The following is a 6,000-nucleotide window of genomic DNA, read 5'->3' as shown; positions in this document are numbered from 1 at the left end:
ACCTGGTCAGAAGGGCCGCGATCGTTAGTTGCTCATTTACCGCTGCATGACAGATCTGGCTTGGTGTAGCCTTTGGCAGACAGGTTCACGGGGTTTTTACGGAACATAAAAATAACAATTTTTCTTGATGAGAGGGGGAGGTAGTATTGGTTGTCAAGTGTGGTTTGAAATGCATATGATAAATGAGAGCAGAGCATGCGTTGTCGCATTATATTGGCACCCTGAACGCCTGATCGATTGCAACTTTGCGGTCGAGGTTGACGAATCGTTGCCCGAAACAGAGCAACCTCATAATAGCCTAGTGCGGGTGACGCCTGCTCTAAGGCTTCAGGGTATTCTTTTAGTTAGGCAAATATATGTTTTTCATATTTTGTCTAATATGGTATGGTTCAAAGTGTGTGGCCGTCCCCCCCTCCCCTTCCCCTCCCCCTGACTTGTATTTGCATTTAGTCCTATATGATATATGAAAATAGACCAATTTCTACAAAAGAATGCAATCACCAATGAAAAAATGGCGTAAAAGCTATGTACGTATTTGTACACCAATAGCAAATTGGTGAAGCTGCCGCTGTGAGGTTTCTTTCCTGCTTGCTTGCGAAAAACTACTTAATTCTCTCTAACAGGCAATTTCCCTCGCCATACGAGCAAAAACAGTGCTGTGAGCGCAAAGAAGAATGGTAAATCTCTTAAGCATATCGGAGCAAAGCCAAGCAGCCGTAAAACCCTATACGCAAGAAAAACAAGAGCCAAACTTTTAAGTCCGCATTCAGTGCACTCCGGCGCCGTGTGGCCGTTGTACCGTTATAGCTACAAGTTCAGAAACGTACAGCATTCTCACGTGTTTTGTTTTCTAGGCGGCTAGTGAAGAGGTTGCGTTCCCATTTCAGCTGTTAAAGTCGCTACTTTCTTGCTGGCAGTGGGCATCCTGGAATTCCAAACTACCTCTTTTCTTTTTGTTGTCCTCGCTTCTGCAGACACGTTTGCACCCAAGAAAAAGGCGCAGGTCTTCTCAAATACTGTGAAATATCTTTCAAGTACCCAAAGCATGCACGGCTATCTCTCACTTCATTGAACGAAAACGCTTCTATGCAAGGCTGATCACGTATACAGAACGTGAGGCGCCGGCATGCAAAGGCTCATCTAAGCGCTTTTTATTCCAGTGCTTCTTCTTTACGGTGGAGCTCTAGAATACATATGAGGTATGCAGCTAATTTGGTGTTACCGGATTACACGCTTCGCTAGATTATACGTATTTGTCAGGATTACTGCATGCATTTACTGCAGGAAGGTATAGTAGGCATTCAGGTGAAGTCAGGGCGCCATTTTTGGTGAAGAGCCTATATATACAGCAGTGGAAGTCAAAACCGATAACGATAAACTGATTAGATATGCCATCAACCTTTCCCCGTGATTATTACATCACAAAATGACCATCTTGATTGTTTTCCTCTTAGTACTCAAGAAGGCTCTTTACGGAGGCATAAATTACAGTTATCGGCACACAATCAACGATGGTTGATTTGCTGTCAGATTTTGCAGCTTGCAATTACGCTGAGTTCGACAAAACAGAGCGCCGCTCCATGATGAATACGCCTACCATTTTCATTCAGACTGGTGCTGAATGAAAACCATTACAGCTCTATTGCTTCCCGCGTGTTTCTAGTATATGCTCGAAGCTTGCGTGCACACATTTCCGTGTGTTCTCGTCATTTCCGTCAATGACTGCGTGCGTAAGGGCGATAAGGAATTTATCCTGCCTTCAACGGATGCCCTTGATATGTATTTCTCTTCACCCCATGGCGCCTACTTCCACTGTATAGGCCTAAATTGGAATGATACGCTGCCGCTCGTGATGCTATGGCGAGCATGTGCCTCAAGAGGCGAAGGCTGCGATGATCTATATGTCTTGCCCCTTACTCGACCGGTAAGCTAATTCCGGTTTTCGGTCACGTCTAGGGTCAGTTGATGTGGCGCCAGTGATGGATCGGAAACCAGTGTAAATTATAAAAATACTTGACAGAAAAACGAAGTTTCTATGCTGAATTTTTTCGGGGTTGTAGTTACTATTTACCTAAACTTAACAGTTGGTAACAAACGTGGGCGGTATTCCCGTGGCAAATGCAATTGTTCTTTCTTAGTTTGATATTACCTCTAGTTCATCTTAATTTAACAGCAGTGTTCAGTTCCCGTGCGCTCCCGCCATGAATAGGGACAGTGGAAACACATCCCTGCCTATTATCGGGGCACTGCGCACGTGATCTCATCTCTCTGTAATGGGTAACGCTTGCCCGTTGTCATCCCTCGTTCAGGAGGTCACGCCGAGGTTTTTGGTCATTTCGGCTTACGCAGGATATGACTCACGGACGGTTCAAGCCAAAATTCACCCTGTAGTGTGGGTGTGGTGCGCATTTAAAGCTACACTAATTTTGCATCAGGCCTTAAGAGGTCTAACGGAGGACAGTCCTCACTGCGATGCTTGGAACGCACAATTAATTCCTTCTCCCCTTTACTGTGTTAATTTAAATCTAAAATCTTTAATTTATTCAGATTATGGAGTTCAACGCCTAAAAGGGGGTTGCACAGCCGGGCTATGAACAGTTCAACCACATGGGGTACTTCAACGTGCACTGACATCGCACAGCACACGGGCGCCTTGCTTTTCGCCTCCATCTGAACGCGATCGCCGCAGCCGGGATTCAATCGCATGTTGTAATATTGAACACCGGAGTACCGTAAACACCGAAGCACTGTGGCGATGAATCTGTGAATCTTAGTCATTTTTCATAAGCATAACTTTATTCTGCGAAATAATGAAAACACCTTAAAACCATCATGAGAATAGGAAAATGCAATTCCTGCAGACATTTTCAATTTCATACCGCATCCGGTTTCCAACTATAGGTAGTCCACTTGCATGAGCCTCCTTTCTGCTGATTGGAGATACTGAGCAGCAGCAAAATTAATTTTCATGCCGCCATCAATACACTCGGGGAATCCGTTCTGTGCTTCAGTCGGCGTTTAGCCGGTATTAACATTCAAGGCAGCGGGGCAGCAGCAAGGAGTTCGCAATGCACACGCGGCTTGCGAAGCTCGCTGACAATTGCAGAGCAACGCTTCACGCCTTAACATCAAAATGGGAGTCACAGCTCTATTCCCAGGGTCATTCTTTCATTTCAATTCGGCAGCCACTCGAAGGCATAAGTATGCCTTTCAAGCATGGGCGGGGTGCCCTGTACGCTGGCTTTGCCACCATGCTAAGCTACGGGGATTACCCGGACATCCTCTCCAAGATTGTTAAGAAGCGTTTCATTTGAATCTTTTTTGCAGTCTTGCAAGCTTCTATGAGAAGAATTTATTGGATATCCGCAACGACTAAGATGCATGCAAGAAAAATATACTATTACTTCTCACGCTAACTACAATGGCCAGAAATTCTCTGTTATAAATAAAGATTTTGAGATGGCAGAGCAGTTTTAGTCTGTGTACGTGTTTGAACGTATTTAAAGGAACCGTTCGGGAAAGTCTGCATTGTTTCGCTTTTCTTTGCTGAAGCCAAAAATTGTGGCAACACTCATCTTTCAACAAAATGATCATTATGAACTCAATTTTTCATCATGTACTACGATTCTACTGTAAAACAAATTATATACGCATATGGTCCCGCGATTTGCTTCCAGTGGTTCGCGGTAACGTCTTTACCATCTTAATTCATATTCGTTCCTAATTAATCCTCGGCAACAGTATCAGCTAATTTATGCGGCTTATGTTGCTTAAGTAGAGGCTTTAGAAGAAGACTTTTCTGCATCGTAAAGTGTAATCGTTTCTTTCAATGGTTACGAAATTTTTTTGTAATCTTCCACATTTATCCAACTATTAAATTCGACGTAGAGTAAAAGCTGGACATGCACAAGGTATATTCAGTATGCCGCAAATGCTCATTTCAGGTTTATTGGGTGAGATTTTAACTTCAATTCAGAAGAGCGTTTCATATAAAGAATGCACGTGCTTGTCCACGTGCTAAGAACGAGAAATGTATACTGCTCTCCATTGCTATGAACAGAAATGGGGAAACATAAATCCATCGAGTCACATGAGCTTTTGCGGAGGAAAAGCCCAAGTCATCTGCGTAAGGGTAGCGACTAAAGCATTACCAACTGGACGCCTTGCGCAATTCAGAGCGGGCTGTAGTAGTTTAAAACAAAAACAATTAACCGGACACAGAACTTTGCGCTAACTTTTATCAGCAACCTGAAGTCTGCATCTTGAAGCGTGGCTCGGAATAAGTATCGACTAAGTAAAGGAAAAAGACAAATGTATTCAGAAGTGCAGTAAAATGCTGTTTTAACCAGAAACCTCTCAGTGCTTAGAAAATAAAAAAAAAAGGCCGCGGTTAAAGTAGAAACGTGCAATCTCATTTTCGTTCCTCATTATGAATTCTTCAACCGAACGGTAACTTAAATTCGGGGATTGGCATTGCATAAATAAACATGCAGGCCATGCTACCCTCTACCCCCCTTCCCCCACTTCGTTGGGATATTATACAGCATAGAGAAAAATGTAACGAAATTTCCGACATCAATAAAGTGTAACATATTCATTTCTCGATTTGCTATCTGTGATGCTTGTGTCTGGCATTCAAATGGTATTGGAGGTTTCTTAGTTCCGATAAAATGTGTATGCTGCGAAATACAATCTCAGAATGCCGTGCTAAAGTTTGGCATGAAATCTTTCATAATTGGCTTCATTTTCACAAGGCGGAAAGAAAATACCGCAATAATCTTTTTTACCCGTGATTTAAAGGTTCTGAGTTCCCTTCTGACCGCAAGAAATAATGTTTTTCCAATTAATGTACTTTGATTTATGCTGTACAAAAATTCCTCGCTGTTAATAAACAGAAAAATAAATATGGTTTTGTTTGTGGGGTTTAACGTCCCAAAGCGACTAAGCTTATGGTAGACGCCGTAGTGGAGGGCTCCGGAAATTTCGACCACCTGGGGTTCTTTAACGTGCACTGACATCGCACAGGACAGGGGCACCTTGCTTTTCGCCTACATCGAAAACCCGCCGCCGAGGCCGGGATTCGATCCCGCATCCTTCGAGCGCCGAGCACCGTAAACACCGTAAGTCGAGCACCGTAAACACTGCGCCACCCCGACGGGGAGAAGAAATTTAGAAGGAGAACTATGCATACAGGATAGAGTAAGGCTACTAGACTAACAAACGAATTCTGATGATTATTTGGCTCTATACGCATTTCTTACTTGGGTTTTGAAGACAGGCATAAGACGTATTCCAACTGGACAACTTTCAGTCATGCACATGTAGAGTATTGGAAAGAAAAAAACAATGAAAATATGGAAAACAATGGAAAGAATGGAATTATTTAGCTCGAGCGAGACCGTAAGCAGTCATCTTCTACGCGTTCTTCCTTTGTTAAGATGATATCTACGTGTTTATGTTTATTTAACTTTAGATATACTGTTTAAGCTCTTACTTCAAGTAGTAGAGTGTTACTAGTACTCTAGAACATAGTAGTTTCGTTCTTTGACTGTGCTTTCTTAAGGTAACCTTTTCCGCGACTATGCTAAATTTAAACTCAGTGAAAGTTTCCCACCCCAATCTTTCCTCGTAGTTCAGATTTCTGTCCATTTGTCAAATTATAACATTTGTATTGCTTTGTTTTGCTGTTGGCAATAATATAACATTTATAAGCACCTACACTTTCTTCGCTGAGCATGCATCTATTACATGGGAGTATACTAATAAATAACAAATTCGATATCCAAACAGCCTAACGATGAAGATGTTTTGAATGTATTGCAATACGCAAATAAAAAAGGCACATGGCAATATACTAATGTTTGAGATAATCTCTTGCACTTCAGAAAGGGTTCCGCAGCAGATGTTCTGAATTTCTACACTACAATCTTCGGAATTGTTATTTAAACGTTGCCAGTACTATTCAAACCCTCACTATAACAATACGGAAGTGTACTATAC

The sequence above is a fragment of the Amblyomma maculatum genome, chromosome 11, assembly GCF_055883805.1.
Source record: "Amblyomma maculatum isolate TAMU_Amacu chromosome 11, ASM5588380v1, whole genome shotgun sequence".
In the NCBI taxonomy this organism is placed as follows: Eukaryota; Metazoa; Arthropoda; class Arachnida; order Ixodida; family Ixodidae; genus Amblyomma; species Amblyomma maculatum.
Note: the sequence above shows the minus strand (reverse complement) of the source record.